Here is a 21,186-nt window from a genome sequence, read left to right as displayed (position 1 = left end):
TGTATAGAGATATTACATTAATTGACGCTATGTGCAATTATAGAATTGGAGCTCTGCATGCAGAGAGTCACGTGGTGCACAACATTTACCCTTATATCAATCAGGGTGATTTTTTATGCCCACGTAACCGCTTATTTGTAACAATATTTTGAAATAAAAAATGTATCACAATTTACTTTTGTTTGCCTCTGTTGGCATAGTTTTTTTTTATTAATAAACAATATATATCTATATATATATATATATAAATATTAACATATAATATAACTTGAGCGCATGAGGGATGATGTATTAGAGTGAGCGCAACGCCAATCTGTGTAGTGTGACAGCGTGGATTTTTAATTCACTAACTCGGAAAGCGAATGTAAGTCTATGCGTGATTACAGACCTGGGCGCATTTGGCACATATTAAACCTTATCACTGGAGAGATGACGGGGCCAGGGGAAGGGACGCAAGGTCCAGTGGGTGGCGTGTTCGTACAGTTACGGCCCAAGCAGACCAGCATATGCGCGCTGATAATGAATTGTAGAAAGCCAGGGGCACAGACTGCTAATGCAGGGGTTGAAGCATTTCGAGGGGGGTGCAGCTTTGCAAAGGTGGAGAAATAAGCTCTTTTTGCATGTAATTTACAACCATTTTGTTACCAACTGTAAATCAGCCCCATTATTATTATTATTATTATTATTATTATTATTATTATTATTATTATTATTATTATTATTATTATTAACAGTTTATTATATAGCGCAGCATATTCTGTTGCGCTTTACAATTGGAAACATTGATAGAACAAAACTGGGTAATAACAGACAGACATAGAGGTAAGAGGGCCCTGCTTGCAAGCTTACAATCTATAGGGAAACAGGCATTGATACACAAGGATAGGTGCTATATATTGCAATTTGGTCTGGCCAGAATGCAGAGTTTCTTGGTGGGCTGCATGATCCAGTCACACGGGAATGTCGGCAAAATGTCAGGAGTATGTGAAAGAAAGACAATATGTGAGGTTATGTGTGGACTGTGAGAGGGGATGTGATAAGACATGGAAGCTATGAAGGTTATGTGGTCGGTTCTGGAATCTGATAAGCTTGTCTGAAGAGGTGAGTTTTCAGGGAACGCTTGAAGGATTGAAGAGTAGAGGTAAGTCTTATTGTGTGTGGTAAGGCATTCCATAGAGTGGGTGCAGCCCGAAGAAAGGCCTGTAACCGTAAATGGGAGCAAGTAATGCGTGGGGATGAGAGACGCAGTTCTTGTGCTGAGCGGAGAGGTCGGGTTGGGAGATATTTTGAGATGAGTGAAGAGATGTATGTTGGTGTAATTCGGTTAATGGCCTTATGTGTAAGTAACAGTATTTTGTATTGAATACGGTAGAAAACCGGCAACCAATGGAGGGACTGACAGAGCGGGGCAGCAGACGATGAACGTTTGGCAAGGAAGATAAGCCTCGCAGCTGCATTCATAATGGATTGTAATGGCGATAGCCTGTTTTTGGGAAGACCAGTAAGGAGACTATTGCAATAGTCAATGCGGGAAATAATGAGTGCATGGATTAGAGTTTTTGCAGTGTCTTGTGTGAGATATGGTCGAATTTTGTATATGTTTTTTAGATGTATGTAACATGATTTTGAGACAGATTGAATGTGGGGAACAAAGGACAATTCAGAATCAAGGATGACACCAAGGCAACGAGCTTGTGGGGTGGGGTGGATTGTTGAGTTATCAACAGTGATAAAGAGATCAGATTGGTAACTGTTATTGGCCGGTGGAAATATAATTAATTATGTTTTAGAAATATTAAGTTTCAGGTAGCGAGATGACATCCAAGATGAAATGGCAGAAATACATTCAGTGACACGGACCAATACAGATGGTGATAAATCTGGAGAGGATAGGTAGATTTGAGTATCATCCGTATACAGATGGTACTGAAATCCAAAAGAGCGGATTAGTTGCCCCATGTATGTATATATAATAATCTCCTAGGGTTTACAGAATAGAAATTCTCATTACCTGCAGTAACTTTGTTGAAACTATGTTGGCATTATAATTTGATATAAATGTGATATTTATAGGGGAATTGACTTGGATATGATAACCTATCATACAGCGGATCAGGTTCAGTATCCAAGGACAACACAAACAAGCACATCGGCCCGGGCAACAGAATTGTATAAAGGTGGAGTTTTGTTTTAAAATGTTCAATTATCGACGCTGCCTTCAAGTCTAAACTTGTTGTATCATTTGTGGTTAGCGAACGGATGTTTTGAATAATATAGCCTTTTTCTAGGGCAGAGGAAGGCAATGCTGGATGGCTGAGTAGTCTGGGACATGTAGTTCCACAAGAGATGAAGAGCTGTAGGTTGTTCTAGGTAGAGCTGTAGGTTGTTCTGGGTAAAGGGGAAGGTTAGGTCCCTGAACATAACCTCCCCCTCCCCAGTGCCTAACCCCCCCCTAGTGCCTAACCCTAACCCTCCCCCTAGTGCCTAACTCTCCCCTAGTGCCTATCCCTAACCTTGCGCCATAAACCTAACACCCCGATACTGACCTTCGGTATCCAGGCAGTTGGGATTACGGCGCCGGGCTTCTGATTGGCGTGGGGATTTCGGCACTGGTAATAGGAGCGTCGGCATCCTGACCGCCTGGATGCCGAACGCATACCCTTGGGACAGTCCCCTCGTAGGACACCAATTCAGTACCCACAAATAAATAGGAGAATGAAAAGGTGCATATAGTGAAGCACAATTTAATATAAATGATACATCACCTGACAATCATCACATCAATAAGGGTATCCCCAAGTGGCTGCAAAAGTAGCAATTACCAGGTGGAAGTAAGAACGGGTAGTCCTTAAAAGCATATGTTGTAGAACGATGCTGCATTGGTCTCTGCGCTGGTCCCCGGATGCTGCACTGGTCTCTGCTCTGGTCCCCGGGTGCTGCACAAGTCTCTGCTCTGGTCCCCGGATGCTGCACTGGTCTCTGCTCTGGTCCCCGGATGCTGCACTGGTCTCTGCTCTGGTCCCCGGGTGCTGCACTGGTCTCTGCTCTGGTCCCCGGATGCTGCACTGGTCTCTGCTCTGGTCCCCGGATGCTGCACTGGTCTCTGCTCTGGTCCCCGGATGCTGCACTGGTCTCTGCTCTAGTCCCCGGGTGCTGCACTGGTCTCTGCTCTGGTCCCTGGATACATTGCCTTCCGCTGTTGCATGGTATCCCCGTTATTTACTGACGCGTTTCGACCCCTGTCCTGGGGTCTTTTTCAAGGTAAGTTCAAGAAGTGAATCAGTCCTCAAATCGGGACTGCCCCAACTAAATAGGGACAGTTGGGAGGTATGATTTGGTTGTATAATGTCACGTGGGTGGGCACGTGACCCTTCCCTGAATGCCCATATCATTGATAATTGCATTGTAATTAGAAATTCATATAGGATTGTTTGGATAATGAATGTAATGTTTGCGATTAGAGAATATAGGGCCTTATTTAGATTTGGGAATAGAGTAAGAAAGAGCCAGTAACTGAGCATCTTGGTATAACCATCCTGGTCTGCAGGGGGTGCAGATTTAAAATGTGCAGAGAGATTTAGATTTGGGAGGGGGCTGTGTCCAAACAAAATCTAAATGGCAGTGTAAGAATAAAGCAGTTCAGCATTTGTGGGCTACATGCAAAAGCAGACAGTATTTACCCCACATACTAAAAATAATGTATATATTTGCACCCTTTGCATTGCTTGGTTTGTCCAGATGCACAGTTACTTGCTCAATCTTACTCCATTCCTAAATCTGAATCAGGCTTATAGTGTTTTTGCATGATGAATAGAATTGCCTGCCACGGAAGCATATAAAAGCCCAGGACGTTTTTATGGCCATGTCTGTTCAGCCTTTCCCTGGTATCACATTGGGCAAATATCTTATCTCGCCAGTGCGCCACCAGTTCAGCCATGACGGGACTTACTGGGGGAGATGGCCAGACAAAGAGATCTTGCAGTAGAAGGTGTCGCTGCAGATCTGGCCACCAGGAACCGGTAAGCGGCTTGGCTGAGCCGCTGGGTCATGTGATTCAGCGTTGTTGACCAGATTAAAGCGCGCGAGGGACACAAAGAGGCTTAGCTAGTGCTGGGGGTACGAACCAGCAGCCCATTTTAACCCTCTGTTCTCTGGCTTGAGTTTGAACACTTTAAAAAGACGCTTTTGTCATGAAAGATCCTCTAAAGATCCAACGCAACCTGTCTTTTATGGAAGGAGATGATAATAGTAGTCACACGGGTGCAAGTAAAGGTGACTGTAATGTGCAGTCTATAATGTCTGATAACCAAGGCCTGAGCCTTACATTGATATAGATAGTAAGGTCACACAGTAACCATTTCATTGTATTGTGACCTTATTTTCCTTGCACTTTATTTGAAGTTATCCTTTTACGTCCTCTCAGTACATGCATAGATCTGTCCGCATATGTGTCTTGTGCACGCGTGGCGGTAATTAATTCCGTTATTTAAAGCCTATAAATGAGAAGAAATTACTGGCAGCAAATGGTTAATACTTTTCAGAAGGGTCTTTGAGGCAGATTATAAGATTTAGTCCAACAGTTGACATTGAGTGACGCCGGACAGTTAGCAGAAGTGTGGATTACCCAGAATCCCCTTTTCTAATCTAAACCAATGTCACAGTATCATTTTTTTTTCCCCCAGCATCGTTAATACGATGTTAATTAAATTTAATGGGGAGCGTTCCGAACAAATGTCGGCTTCCCTCTTGTCTTCAAAGTGTCCACAAAAAACAAAAGTCGACGTTTCAGTGGATCTGTAACAGTTCAGTAGCACAATTATCTAGCTGAAGGTTACCCATCACCTGTACATAGTGGAGGCGGACATTTCAGCTCCACTAATAAAAATAAATAAATAAATAAATAAAAAACAAATAAAAAAACATACATATAAAACAAATATTTTACTGTGTTTATCAAATGGAAAAAATCTAAATTAATTTAAGCATTTTTTTTTATTTATTTTGTTTCTGGGTTTTTTTTGTTTTGTTTCAAATAGTGAAAGCTTACGCCATTGAGGTGCGGTGAATGTTTACCTGCGGACTACTCCGGTGGTGACCCTGTGATCGTTTGGTAAAAGCCCCATCTTCGGCAAAAGTCTTGTGTTTTGTCCATTTGATAAATAGACCCGTGGACATAATTGATTTTGATATGATGCTGTAATCTCCCGACCCTGCTCCATCATCCGCTTTTGGTAAGACCATCGTGTCTCCGGTATCCCTCCATAGAGAATGAGCCTTATACACAAAAGCCCTTAGTTAGGCCTAATTCGGACGCAGCTGAGTCTTTATGCTAATGCATCCGTACGTTGAAATATGCAAGGACTGAGTCACCCACTCGCAGCGTCTATTGACGCTGCACTGCTGTCTGGTGCTCTAGACACACCATCGATTACATCACCAAAGTTTGTACCAGCCCTATGGTACAAAATCAAGTTGGTGCGACTCGTGCGCAAACGAAAAACATTGCTTTATTGCATCCGACATCGCCGATACATCTGACTCAGAATCAGGGCTTTAATGCACGTACTGGACCCCAACACATTGCACATACTCAACTTAGACAAAGTGGCAGAACAAGACATTAATGGCCTCATTTATCAACGAGTTTTATCATTCGCAGCGCGTAATAAAACTCCAGCCAATTAGCTCCCAACTGTCATTTTTCAAACAGATGACAGTTGGGAGCTGACTGGCTGGAGCACCATTATATTATCATACGCAGCGAGTTTTAATGATAAACCTCATTGAAATATGAGGCCCTAAATCTGGGCTGCTGTTTTATAGGTGCCTAGCGCACACACGGGATGCTATACAATCACTTTATGTAACGCAGTAAATGCCACTGGGCATCCCTAGGACCTGAGGACGGCTCTGGGTGTCTCCATGTAGCTCACAGCGTTCCAGATGAATACCCTTCAATCTGATCATTCATCTTGAAGATGGAGGGGCTGTCTGCTTTGGAATAAATAATTCTCAGTCAGCGGCAGTGACTGCATTGTGTACATAAACAGAGAGCCCCATTCCTGCTGCCAAACCAAACAGCCCACACCTACGCCTCCGCCTGCAACTGTAAGATGTCACACTGGATGCTGCTCCAGTATTTATCCGGCCTGGTAACTGTCTCCTGTACGTCCTACGTGTCGCTGAGGTTTTGTATTGAAAGTGAAGCATGGGAAGTGAAAGAGGAATATAAATATTGAGGCCGATGTAAAGTGGAATGCCTTCCGGCCATAGATGCTCCCGCTGGGCGCGCATGAAAGACACGAGAACATTCACCCATACGCCCGCATCCTGCGGCTGTGGGCTACTCCTTATCATTACCATTATTATCATTACACACTTGTACCTTCCTATACTCTGTACTAATGATACACCTGCATATTTACACTTCGGTCCAACTCTCCATAGTTGACAGACATCCGTGCGACTTAGAATGAGCCCCAAATGGAGGAATAAGGGAGACCTGAAGATCATTTACAATAAGCCTGATAGTAATATATATTTAGGGCCTGGTTCAGTAAGGATCACAACGCATGCAATCAGTTGATTGTTGTGTACTGCGCACGCGTAAGCATCACAGTGGGCAAGCCAGCAACTGCAATGGGGACAGCGATCGCAGTGACTACGCAGAGCCATTGCAGAGTGATTGACAGGAGGTGCCGTTTGTGGGTGGTGACGGAGGGGGGGATTGGTAAATCACAGGCGTGCCAGTGCATTTGAACGCCGTTGCAGGGGCGTGCATAAATTATCCACTGCGATGCCATACGCAGCCTGAGGTCTCATAGCGTGAGACGATGTTAGCAATTTCTGAGTTTGGTCAGGGCTTGTGCAAGTGTGCGTGAGGCTGCGATGGTACTCGATGTTACCGATGGTTTTGCAGTCTTGCTAAGTATTACGGATGTGTGTAAGGTAAGGTGGGCGTCCTTATGTTATGCTGCAGCAGCATAGCAATCGCAATGAGACTGCGTGCGTAATCACTATTGCAACCGCAGTTGCGATCCTTACAGAACCAGGGCTGTATTCAGAGGCGGCCGTACGGTCTACGACCGCACGGCCGCCTCGATGTTTGTCAAGTGCGCATGCGCATGAGGGAGCCGGCTCCCTTGTGCGCATGCGTGAGACCCGCTACGACCGACAGCGCCGGTCGTAGCGGGTCTCTTTCCAAAGGGGGCGAGCTGTCGATGTTGATTGACAGCTCGCCCCGTTTGGAAGGCGGGCCGGGGGGGTGGCTGCCCAAACGGAGGCATTCCTATGGGAACGCCTGCCATTTGGGGGAGGCCCCACTGACATCACTAGTGATGTCAGTGGAGAGCTTCCGGCTCAGACAGAGCCAGAAGCTCTCCGGTGCTTACGACAACTGAGACCCTACCCTAGGGTCTCGTCGTAAGCCCGATGGTCGCGATGGTCTCTGACCATCGCGACCATCACCGGAGCGGTCGTTAGAGCTGTGGGTGTTAACCCACAGCCTAACAACCGCAACAGAGGCGGGTGGTCAGGATGCAAGCGGCCGCCCAGTTTCTGAGCGACCGCTTGCATTCTCCGACCGCCTCTGAATGAGGCCCTCAGTCCCTTAGTAGGCAGCAACAGTGTATTATGCTTGATCTGTGCATTATTTACTATTTTTACTAATATACTAAATAATGAGGCGCTACTGCTTTTCCCATTTTTTAAGCCCTCTAATTATACAGTAAGTAGATGCAATTGTGGGTTTATAGCTGGAGAACGGATCTGCTGTAAGAAGATTGTTTATGATGCGGGCATGGCTGTTGGCTGGGTTTGCAGGCATGTGCGTAGCTGTGAGGGGCGCAGATGGCACAGTAGTCTGTGTTGTAGTATTTCTGTATAACAGTTTCTGTAACTGTGAGCGGTTTGTGCTTCTTCCCCCAGACACACAATATGCTCTTTCAGTTCTGCTGCCCAGGCCGCGAGTCCCGTCTTCTTCCTGTTTTACCTGTTCTGCGTGATTCCATTGTCATTCTCTCATCTTTATCCAAGCGTTTCCTGATGTATGCAGGTGGTTTTGTGCTTTCCGGAACACCGGGCTGATTTCCATGTCTTATATTCCTACAGGCAGTTACAGTGTAGCTGTTCCCTGCACATAGGGGAAGGGGGGAGGCAATTTTTTTTGCTGAGACACTATGTTTGAGAATGCCTAATTCACTAGGGACCAATGAGCCATGAGGCACCAATGTCTCTATTCTCTAGTTAGAAGATTGTTAGGCAGCTTTGCTATGGACGGAATCGGTATGAAATCCCGGCAGTCGGGATGCCTGCTGTCAATATAACGACAGCGGAATCCTGATGCTCAGGATCCCGACAAGGGACAGGTAAGTATAGTAACCCACCCTCCTTCTCCCCATAACCCTAAGTTCCTGCATCCTAACACTAACTCTACCCCCGCTACCCTAACCCCCTCCCCCTTAGTGTCTAACCCTCCCCAGTGGTGCCTAACCCACTATCGACATCCCCCCCCCGTGACGCCTAAACCTTACCCTCCCCCCTCCCAGCAGCTAAGGGGCTACTCACTAAGCTGTGTTAGAAGATAAAGGGGTCTGTTTACTAAGCAGTGTTAGGAAACAGGGTGAAAAGTGATAAGAAAGTAATAAGCCAATCAGCTCCCAACTGTCATTTTTCAAACACAGCCTGTGAGATGACAGTTGGGAGCTGATTGGCTGGCACCTTATCACTTTCTTATCACTTTTCACTCTGTCTCCTAACACTGCTTAGTAAATAGACCCCAAAGTGATCAGTGATAAGGTACCAGCCAATCAGATCCTTACTGCCATGTCACAGGCTGTGTTTGAAAAATAACAGTTAGGAGCTGATTGGCTGGTACCTTATCACTTTTCACTTTATCTCCTAACAAAGCTTAGTAAATAGACCCTTCAGTCCTAACTAGCCCCGCTATACTTACGATCAGCATCCCAGCTGTCGGGATTTCGGCGTCAACGTTGTCCACTACTGTCGGTACTCCGGCGCCGGTCTTCTGGCCGGGTAGTGGCATTCCGGCGCCGGGATTTTGTCAGCCGGGATGCCGGCTATAGGTTTCATAGGTTTGCATTAGCGTCCATCTCTGAAAATATGCTAAGGCATGCCAAGCTCAGCCGGGATACAGACGCCCGCAGCCATGGGCGCTCTCCTGACACGCAGAGCTGCGTAGGAGATCGCAAGGGCTAATTTACGCCCATGTAATGTCGTTTCTACCGTCAGACACGCCTACAGTTTTCTGACCACTCTCCATCACCACCACCAAACGCTGACAGGCTGTCACTCACTTTGTGATGGATTAATCTGTGCGTGCGTAATTGCAGTGCGATCGCTGCGCACATGCAGTGCGGCTTGAACGTATGCGTGATGAAGCACAATCTCTCGATTTGTGTGCATATTCGCCATTGCGTCCATCTCTGAAGCAGGCCCACAGTCTCAGCACACTGGTAGCTTTGCGTTTAATACGGTGCCTAGCAGTGACATGGGGTACAACAATGCTGGGCTGCCTCCTCTAAGTGACCCCCCCCCTTCCTCAGTTGTGCTCTGGGGCCTAGGGAATTGCGTGCTTGGCTCAGCCGTAGCCTGCCTCTACATTGCAGAGGCGATGGGTACACGTTAAGTAATACATTTGATTTCTTTCGTGAGGCATGAAAGCAGCGGCGCGTATTTTTCTTTCTATAAATAACTTCTGTTTGATCTTCATGGTTTGTCGCAGTATTTGATGCCTGCTTTGCATCCACGTTTATGTATGAATGTACAGTTTAGCCCCCGTACGCTCTGTGGCGTAGGTTTACGTCGAAGACTTTATTAGCCGGAGAAAAATAACTAGCCTCGCGAAAAGGTCATCTTTGTAAACTGTTCCCATGACTACCAGCTATGGGAATATTACCTCATATTGCTAAGGAAGCCTTTCTGTTCCTCACGCTGAAGTTGAAAACGAAAGTGTTAGTACCAGATGGTGGGGGAGATTTATCAAACCTTGGAGAGATATAAAATGGATAGAGAGATAAGGTTCCAACCAATCAGTGCCTAACTGTCATGTTACAGGCTGTGTTTGAAAAATGACAGGAGCGCAGTGGCTGGTAGTTTACTTTATCATTCTCCAGTTTATCACTTTTCAGAGCTTAGTACATCTGCCCCTTTATCGCTTTCTAAGCTTTGATAAATCTCCCCTGTATTCCTCAAACACTTTTCGACCATTCAATGACATGTACAGATGAAGTAGGGCTTGAAACTGAATCAATCATCTAACATGCCTCATAAGTGAACAATAAATTACTGAGATCACCATCATACCCTCACACGGACGAGAATGAATCATAGCAGTGAGAATCTGTGGCGCATCGTTGATGATGCACTAAAGTCTGCTCCATCTCCAGAGGTGACCACGATTGCAAATCGTCATGTCAAATCCATATCAAGAGGTAGAGGGTTTGATTCTGTGTCAAACGTTTGCGGAGTTGAACGACTTTTTGCTACTACAGTAAAGACTGGTACGGCGCATGCGTTTCTCAGTGTGTACGCACGGAGTCGCAGTTGCAATCGAGACACGCGGGAGTGTTATGGGAGTGTCGCTGAATCGATTGCGTATGCAGACGTTTCGCCATGCACATTGGAATCCCAAATCAGATGGAAAATCTGCACCTACCAAAGATGCACCAAGTGGTATTACAGCGCCTGAAGATGCTCAGAGTGGCATCATTCAACACAATGATTCGCAGTGGCTGGTGAGGTAAATGCAGGCTGGGACTTATTTGGCATTTGCACACGGAAGGTAATTGTAATGACATTGAATGAATCCCAGTTATGAGATCTGAATGGTTTTCTATTAACAAGCCTCGAAAGCAACAAAGAGCTCAGCTTAGTAGGTGCCCATAGGATTTTGACGCCACAGTTGGCTATGGTGGCATCATTGGCAGAAGCCGACTGCGCCGCTCTCTTTTCATACACCTCGAAGAAGCAGTAATAACCCCTTTTTGTTGTTGAAATAGCTGAAAAAGGGCGTCAGCACTGCTTCGTACATTTGCTGCTGCCCCAGGCTGGTTATCATCACACACAAAGGTAGGCAACGCTTGGCCCTCATATGACTAACAGGGCATGCTGGGACTTGTAGTTGGCAAAAACCTGATCCACAACATCCACACACAGGGTGATCTGTACATATCTATAAAATAGGGATATAGGGCCTGATTCAGAGCCGGACGCTATTTGCGCTCGCTCGTCCAGAAAAAGGGGCTGGCTATTTAAATTGACCGTTTGCTCTTTGCGGTCTGTTGACGCCTCTATGTCTGAACGAGCGAACAAAACATGCGGACGTTTTTTTGTAAAAAACGCCCCCTGGCCGCTCGCATCATACGTCATCTCCGCTATTTATTAGATTAATCGAGTACATCGAAAGGCGAATGAACGGCTCGCTATTCATGTGGTTGCATTTTCCTACCGCAATCATGCGAGCAGTTCTGGCTAAAAGACACCCAACTGATGTGGTCGATGACGCTGCTTTGTTAATTATGCACACCCTTAAAACGCCCGTTTTGACCTTTTGGCTCGCCTGCGTTCGGATCTCCAATCCCCGTTTTCAAGCACCTTCCCCTGTTACCACCCACAAACGCCTCATCCTGTCACTCAAATTAGCAGGCATTCGCTAGTTTGCGAGCACACAATTTTCGGCCGCACTGACTGGTTCCCGCATGTATACTAAAACCCATACGCATGCGCAGATGTGCGAACATCGCTCGGAGCGAACGAGCGGCCGCTTACGAGCGGCTCTGAATCAGGCCCATAGAGTTTTGGGGACTGCCTATGTAGTCTGGCAATGTCTCTATTTGAGAATCCAGATCCATCTACTGCGCTTATGGTGCATTACAATCGTATTTCTGAGCAAGCCAGCATCAATGCTAGCACCAGGTAGGCCCCTGTAGAGCTGACATTCCATTATTCACATTATAAGTAGGACGGAGTGCATTTCATATGCAAGGAGTTAATTAAACACCCGAGCCTGTGGGTGTCGGCCTCTGGACAAGAAGGGGCTAGGTGTTTAGTGAGATAGTGTTGTGGGGTGGGGTTAGGTTTGTTTAGCGTATAGGATTGGCAGGGGGTGGGGTTAGGTTTGCTTAGCCTATAGGATTGGCAGGGGGTGGGGTTAGGTTTGGTTAGCGTATAGGTTTGGCAGGGGGTGGGGTTAGGTTTGGTTAGCCTATAGGATTGGCAGGGGGTGGGGTTAGGTTTGGTTAGCCTATAGGATTGGCAGGGGGTGGGGTTAGGTTTGGTTAGCCTATAGGATTGGCAGGGGGTGGGGTTAGGTTTGGTTAGCCTATAGGATTGGCAGGGGGTGGGGTTAGGTTTGGTTAGCCTATAGAATTGGCAGGGGGTGGGGTTAGGTTTGGTTAGCCTATAGGATTGGCAGGGGGTGGGGTTAGGTTTGGTTAGCCTATAGGATTGGCAGGGGGTGGGGTTAGGTTTGGTTAGCCTATAGGATTGGCAGGGGGTGGGGTTAGGTTTGGTTAGCCTATAGGATTGGCAGGGGGTGGGGTTAGTTTTGGTTAGCGTATAGGATTGGCAGGGGGTGGGGTTAGGTTTGGTTAGCCTATAGGATTGGCAGGGGGTGGGGTTAGGTTTGGTTAGCGTATAGGATTGGCAGGGGGTGGGGTTAGGTTTGGTTAGCCTATAGGATTGGCAGGGGGTGGGGTTAGGTTTGCTTAGCCTATATGATTGGCAGGGGGTGGGGTTAGGTTTGGTTAGCCTATAGGATTGGCAGGGGGTGGGGTTAGGTTTGCTTAGCCTATAGGATTGGCAGGGGGCGTGTTTTTCAGTGCTATGTCAAAGTTGCTGCTTGGCAGCCGTTTCATAGAAATGTCTCTGGTCGGCTGTTTCCCGCCCTCCCTCCCTTATTCATTCAGTTGTTTGGTGTCGGCTTTTCTTGCAGCGGGAAAGAACGGTAGCAGTCGCCATCTGTCTTTGGAGCTTGAGGTGCTCTCCCTTCCAATACATGGCTTAGGCTGATTTTACCCTACTGGGGTCAGCGGAAACCACCTAACCAGGTGGGCCTAACGTTGTGTCATTGGGGTGGGAGGTGGATACCTTGGGCGTGGTAATGGGCTAGCTGCTCGCCTCCCATGTAGAAGATGGATGTGAGTATGCAGTTGGTGATCTGGCATTGTGGGGCCGTTCTTTCTGCGCCACCGTACTGTGTCTGTCTTTCTTTATTCTTCTATTAGTTCAGTTATATGTTAAATAGTTTAATTAGTTTAAAAATAAATAAAGCTGACCTCCCTTTCCCCTTATACAAGTCTCTGTTTCTTTATGTCATTATGATTATGGCTGATGGTTTACCCTGCACTGTTAGGAGCGAGCACTCATCAGGTGATGGGGAGTTTAATACAGAGCCAGAGGAATAATGTGAAGGGGTCTGCTCCTAACATTCCTACTTTGAAGTCCTAAATAGGTGGCCTCCATCATGGGTGGGAAAGGTCAGGACACCATTCCTGGGAATGCAGCTAATACTTCTCTGTCTACCTGACTGGGAATTCTGTTTACGTTAGGAAGAGTCTGTGATAGTTCCCGCAGTGCAATCAGAAGTCCCCAGGATCAAAGCCAGGCTGCCCCTTCCTGTCTGCTGGGTCATGGTAGGGAAGGGTCAGCACAGAATCAATGGATAAACATTGCCGTTATTCAATTGGGTGTCTATGTGTTATTTCTCACCCTTATTTCATGTCTGCTGTGGGTTTATTATCCTTTGTTATTAATGTGGTTACACTGGGGTATGCAGTTACTTGCAGGCAATTATATTTTATGTAGCACCTATATTTATACCATCAATACACATTACTACAAGCAGCTACAATACGGATTATGTGACAGCCAGGGACGTGGAGTCGTTGCACCAAACCCTTTGGCTACAACTCGTCTATTTCACTACTGTCCAGCTCTGACTCATTCATAAATGGGGAAATGTATATTTTACCTGCATTCTATCTACACTACAATTTGAACCATAGGGGGATTAAACCTTCATTAAGGTTTTAAATAGTAGTTTAGGTCATGAGATAGTAGAAGAATACATGTAAACTACGACAGCAGGATTTGTTAATTGCATCGCAGTGTAATGTGGTTGCAAAGTGGTAAGTGGCAATTATGAAGTGGATGACGGCAGCATGATATAATTATTGCCAGCTAGTCATGGGTGACAGTGGCAGCGTGAGGTAATTATAATGGCATAGTATATTATTTTGCCATACTCTTCTATGGATAGAAACAGTCCCTAAAATGTTGAGAAAAAATAAATAAATTCCTCAAAAAAAAAAAAATCAGAGTAACTACTTCTGCCAACAGGTAACTGATTAAATTAAATACATGCTATACATGATTTTAATGCGATGGGGATGCAGTTAACATACCGCCACCCGGAATGTCGCCCGTCGGAATTCCTGACGCCCGGCATCCTGAACGAAGGTAAGCCGGGGCCTTCTAGCTGTTAGCCGTGGGCGGGGATGGTTAGGTTTACGTACCCCCCAGGGGATTTAGGATTAGGCACCCCCTGGGGAAGGTTAGGGTTAGGCTGGGGGAAGGGGGGGGGGTTAGGGTTAAGCACCAACTCCCCCCCCCCTCCCCCCAGGAGGGTTAGGTTTAGGGTGTGGGAAGCAGGTCAGACACCACTGGGGGAGGTTATGTATAGGCACCCCCCGGGGTGGTTAGGGTTAGGCACTCCTAAGGGAGGGTTAGGGGGGGAGAGGGGAGGGTTAGGGCACTTACCAGCCCTAGTCGGGATCTTCACTGTTCAGGCTTCCGGCGTCGGTATTTGGTCCGCCGGGAATAGATCCGGCGGCATTACATACCGATTCCAATGCCATGTATTCTCCATTAACTCATACACAATGCTGCTAATCCTCAGGAAAGTAAAGAAATGAAGCAGATAATACAATGTTATTGGTACATTACTAGCCCCTGAAGCAGCAGGAGGGGTGTATAATTATTCCCCATTCAGTGGGAGAACCCGTATGCAACACAAGTAACAGAAAGCAGTATTTCCTGGCCGATGCCAAGGCTGGCCACTCGTCATTGTACATGTAAACCTGGCACCTTTTTCGTTAGAGATTTACTGCGCTATAAAACCTGGCTGTAGACTGAGATAAGTGGTACAGGAGACCCATCAGTTATCACATCAGCTGACAAGCACCCAGAGAAGCAACTGCTGTCACAATACCAGAAAACAGCCTCTTCTAGGTGACATAATGCAGAACACAGTCTCTTCACACTAAACGTATGATATGTATATGATGGATGGCTATAAATGTTACCCTGCTGCAAAATAGGAAAGGGTCGGTATCTGATCTCATCCATACAGGTTTGGTTCCTAAAGTCTAAGTAAGATGAGAACGGCAATCGTTCAGAAGTGCCTCACCGTGTACTGCCTCATATCTGTGGCAGGCAAGGCATGGATATATATATGTTCTGCAGGCCTTAGAGCCATTGCCATGGGTTCGATTCCCATCATGGCCCTAACTGTATGGAGTTTGTATATTCTCTCTGTGCTTGCGTAGGTTTTCTCCGGGTGCTCCGGTTTCCTCCCACACTCCAATCATATACTTGTGGGTTAATTGGCTCCCAGCAAAATTAACCCTAGTGTGTATGTGTGTGAGTATGTGATAGGGAATATAGAGTGTAAGCTCCACTGGGGCAGGGACTGATGTGAATGGCCAACTATTCTCTGTTCAGCGCTGCGGAATATGTGTGCGCTATATAAATAAATGGTAATAAATAATAAAATAAGTTGTGCACTATTTTTATTCTGGGTTGCCCAGAGTGGCTGTGGGAACAATGATCCCTTTTAAATGTCATACAGAGGTGCGTTCTGTACAATTCAGCTCTAGTTAAACAAAATATCTCTCATGTCAGGGAACAATATGGGCTGACTAGATACCTGCTAGCAGCTCCCATTTTCATAAGGGGCAGGCCAAAAAAGGGGTGTGGCTATGTCCAGAATTGGTGTTATCTGTCCACATCTGGAAAAGGTTTAGTGACGTTATGGCCTATTTTGAATTTCCATTTTGGGAATTTTGGCAGATATGATCATTCAAAACAGTCTATCCCTTCACTAGGAGCCAGTGACATCACTGAGCTTGATGCCTATCCCTTCACTAGGAGCAAGTGACATCACTGAGAATACAGCCTATCCCTTCACTAGGAACCAGTGACATCACTGAGCTTGATGCCTAGCCTTTCACTAGGAACCAGTGACATCACTGAGAATGCAGCCTATCCATTCACTAGGAACCAGTGACATCACTGAGAATGCAGCCTATCCATTCACTAGGAACCATTGACATCACTGAGAATGCAGCCTATCTGTTCACTAGGAACCAGTGACATCATGAGAATGCAGCCTATCCCTTCACTAGGAGCAAGTGACATCACTGAGAATACAGCCTATCCCTTCACTAGGAACCAGTGACATCACTGAGCTTGATGCCTAGCCCTTCACTAGGAACCAGTGACATCACTGAGAATGCAGCCTAACCATTCACTAGGAACCAGTGACATCACTGAGAATGCAGCCTATCCATTCACTAGGAACCATTGACATCACTGAGAATGCAGCCTATCCGTTCACTAGGAGCCAGTGACATCATGAGAATGCAGCCTATCCATTCACTAGGAGCCAGTGACATCACCGAGATTGCAGCCTATCCATTCACTTGGAGCCAGTGACATCACCGAGATTGTAGCCTATCCATTCACTAGGAGCCAGTGACATCACTGAGAATGCAGCCTATCCATTCACTAGGAGCCAGTGACATCACCGAGATTGCAGCCTATCCATTCACTTGGAGCCAGTGACATCACCGAGATTGCAGCCTATCCATTCACTAGGAGCCACACATAATGTGCTATATTTCCCTGGATTGTTGGGGCATGATACTGTAGATTCGGAGCCACAGCAATATCTTGTGCACCTCCTTGGCTGACCCGGGCCCTCCGCCATTCCTCCTAGACACACCTGGGACTGGTTAATCAGTACCAGCACCCTACTTCCTTTCATCGATTAGATGGTGTTGTGTGCGAGTTTATATTTAATGATTCATCTGCTTTTCCTCTGTATTCTCGTTATATTTTATGCTGTATTGTCTTCCTATGTTTCAAATTCCGTTCCCGTCCTTTACCATCCAAATCCGGCAAATGTTGCATTTTTTCCCAGTGACCTCGCTGATAAAATAAACTTGACCTCCTCCCTCCTCTTCTCCTGTGATGAAGTCAGACCAGCAGACACAGGGATTGTTTGCAGAAGTCAACTGTCCACTTGTTTAAACACTTTTCTTTCCAGAATTTAGTTCTTCTGCTAACTCTGATTGCTGCACCTTCTCTCCATATATATATATATATATATATATATAAATATATATATATATATAATATATATATATCTATATATATATATCCAATAGCCAACGTCTAATGTCTGGTTTAATTTGTACATTTCTTGCATATTCTGAATATTTAATATTCACTTAAAAGCTCTTTGAGTGAGCTAAGTCATACGTAATACAATTGTTAATAACTTGTCAGAAGAATGAGGCAATGTCATACTTACCAACATACTGTATAAAAACTCCATTCATGCGGCTGTCAGGAATTCCGGCCTCCATAGAATTCCAGGTGTGTATAATGCAGGGCCAGCTTACTAGCTCGCAGGTGGATGGCTAGTAGTGCAGTGCTGATCATGATCCTGCATGCCAAGCGATGCACCGCGCAGCAAGTGAAGTCATCACGCCGAGTCGCACACTTGCACTGCGTACTGTAAACTATGCAGGCACCTGCAGCAGTGAGGTAACCAGGGGGGGTTTAAGTAGTCTAACGGATGAACCCACTATCATTATGTCACAGTGTCTTCCCATTATATTGTTCCTGCCTGATACCAGCGCTCTAAAACTACCCTACCACTACCACTGGCTACCACTGTGGGTTTTCCGGCCATGGGACCTTGGGGCCCGGTACAGCTGTCCCCCTAGTTAACTCCTTAGGCCGGGCAGGGGTGTGCTACCAAGAAACATGTCATTGCGTCCCTGCCCCTCAAAGTGGAATGCTGAGATTTGCGTCAGTGGGGGAGGTTTGATTCGCTGCAAATGTGCCATCCCACCTGCTTCACTGGGGAAGTGGGTAAGATCTGGGAGGCTAGTGTCTAGCCTCCCAGTGGGTAAGATCTGGGAGCACTCCCTGAAATTCTGGATTTCCGCAGATTGGGCGTGTATGGGTTAATGCTTTTTAGGGCTGGTTTTTGAGTTATCAACAGGCAATTTCAGGGAGAAGTCCTATTTTGTGTGATGAGTTCCTCTGGCAAATCGTAGTACTAAGCATAATGATTTTAATAAGACAACATAACTAAGTGGGATGATCCTTTAATGTAAGATTACTGCATCATCTGTTTACTCGTACTCACATATTAAAAACATTGGAATCAGACTGTGTAAGTCTAGGCCAATAAAAGAGATTTTGTTGGTCTATTGACCTCTAACAAGTGACTGCTGGCCAAATGTCACACTTTCTTTTGGGACTGCTTAGTGTAGCCCAGGCGTGGGGTCCCGGCAGGTCATGCGAGTTTAAAATCCCACCCCCAGTTTGCAAAAATGCTTAAATGGCCTTTCCAAGTCATGTTTTATACTATTTAAAAGTGGAAACCCACAACTATTGTACCCGGGCCCACAGAGAGACTGCGGTGATACTTTTCCAGCACACACATTCTATTATGTTTCACTGTTGCAAGTTATTGCAGGTCATATGGGAATGTGTCACATTTCCCTGATTGATGCACTCATCCGGTAATGTTATATTAAAGTAGGGATGGGGAACCTCAGGCCCGGGGGCCGTATCAGGCCCCCCGAATCATTTGTTGTGGCCCTCTGAGCTTTTTTCTGCTAGCCTCATCTGGCTAGCAGGGTGCCTAGAATGGCAGCCAGAATCTATGCAGCAGTGCCGCCTGGAGCCTCCTTAGGACGCGTCAGATGGTCACACCGCTGCCCTTACGGGATGCAGTCAGGAAGCCGCCTTTCGCAATGCCGACCACCGGCTACCCGACTGTCAAATCCCGCCAAGGTACTAATGACAAACGTTGAAATTCCATTAGATCTACGCCGGGAGCCCGGCATACCAATCAAAGGTGAGTCGGGCGCAGACAGCGGCGGGGAGAGAGATTTAGGTTAGGGGCTCCCGGGGGGACTTAGGGTTAGGGAACCCCCCGGGAGGGTTAGGGTTAGGCTAGGGGAGGGGGGGGGGGTTAGGGTTAGGCATCCCCAGGGGGAGGTTAGGGTTAGGCACCTCCCCGGGAGACTTAGGTTTAGGCTGTGGGGAAGGGGGGGTTAGGTTTAGGTACTCAGGGGGGTTTAGAGTTAGGCACTAGGGGGGAGGTTAGGGTTAGGCACCCCTAAAGGAGGGTTAGGGGGTAGAATAGGGTTAGTTATACTTACCTTTTTAGCTGTTGGGATCTTCATTCCTGCCGGCCGGCGTTATTACATACCGATCCCGCCCTTACAGCTCTGTGGAGCTTCCTCAGGATGCTTCAGGCATTGCTGTAATCACTTGCAATTGAGACCCGTCCCCATGTGACATCACACGGAGGGGGTGTGGCCTGCACCAGGCCCACAAATAATGTTATTTATATATATATCAAAATGGCCCTTGACAGAAAAAAGTTTCCCCACCCCTGTATTAAAGGGACATTGCTTTTGCTTTTACCTGATCCAAATTGTCTCAGTGATTTTTGCTTTCTGTCTGCAACTTAATGCCAATGCCGCCACAAACTTCCTCCCTCGTGTGCATCGCTGCTGCCAAACGTGCAAGGACTAAGACTCCCACTTTGCATCTGTGCACGCCGTAATACCGATTGGTGCGTCCTTAGGTGCCACCATTGGTCGGACCATGAAAAATGGCAGCTGGCCTGTGGCAGGTGAAGTTTCTCCGTCGGACCATGGCCGCCTATGCCTGTGTCTGTGTTTGCCGCCGCTTTCACTGATGCGCCCGCGACACTAATATAAAACGATGGTTGCTCAGATCAACTTAATGGGCTTTCACAGGTGCATGAAAGGGAGGGGTTTAATCTATACTAGAAAAAAAAGAAAACTAATTGTCCCCCAGCACACTGCAATAGCCCTGCAATGAGATTTGAATGTTACATGATACTGTACTGTACTGGTGTCCCTAACGCTACATGATAATAGCACACACGTGTCACATGACAATAGCACATACATTAATATATCTAAGTTGAGAGCCAACTCACCTGGAGGTACCGCAGAAGCCTCCACATAGCACTACAGGAAGCAGCACATCCTCCTAATGCTGGTCCCATCCATGACTCTCAAAACAGTAATATAAAATGGTGGTTGCTCAGATCAACTTAATGGTCTTTCACAGGTTCATGAACGGGAGGGGCTTACTCTAGACACTCCCATAACACGCCCACTGAACGGAGCATTGCTTTAATTTCTAGCCACCTCGCAGTAACCGCCCATTACTTTTCCACAACATTCCTGTTACAGTGCGTCTCAATCATAACGGCGCCTATGTGGGCACGCTCTGTGTAACGCACGCGCCGTAGGAGATTTTAGGGATTTTCTGCGCATGCACAATAGCAAAAAAATGTGCTCAACCAATTGAACATCTGCATTGGGGTGAGGGCTTGGTTCTGTCTTCTTGCTAATGACCTTGGGGAGAGGTGGCTTGCCGTGTGGTTCTAAAGAAAATGTAAACTGAAAAATATAAATATATAAATGATTAATTGCATATTTCAGGGCCATTGTAATCCACCACTACCACCAACCACGTACAGGGAATGGGTATGCAGTTGGGATGTCTCCTGTCAAAATACCTACAGCGGGATCCCGATGGTTGGTATCTTAACTTACCCTCCTCCCCTCTCCCCTTAACCCTAACCCTTTTGTCTTGTAGCCTAACCCTAACCCTCCCCCTTAGTCAGGCACTTTTAGAGAGGAGGGGGTCCGTGTGCAGTCTCTGACATAGGCCCCCTCCTCTCTGTCCGGCAGCCGGCAGTGCACTGAGCTGTGCGTGGCCAGCGTGGGAGTTATAGACGCTGGGCACTAGAGTGCGCCCAGAGTCTATAGAGGATGCGCTGGTCACCGGGAAAATGGCCGCGGTGGCCATTTTCCCTGT

General features: G+C 46.6%; 1 protein-coding gene across 1 annotated transcript in view; it reads left to right on the top strand.

The window, feature by feature from the left end:
- Positions 1-21,186, top strand: part of CCDC85C (coiled-coil domain containing 85C) — a 149,824-nt gene that overhangs the window by 83,645 nt on the left and 44,993 nt on the right. The gene's annotated exons all lie outside the window — the stretch shown is intronic.

Source organism: Taudactylus pleione, unplaced genomic scaffold (genome assembly GCF_031769625.1).
Source record: "Taudactylus pleione unplaced genomic scaffold, aTauple2 ptg001628l, whole genome shotgun sequence".
Taxonomy (NCBI): Eukaryota; Metazoa; Chordata; class Amphibia; order Anura; family Myobatrachidae; genus Taudactylus; species Taudactylus pleione.
This window is presented reverse-complemented; position numbering and strand designations above follow the sequence as displayed.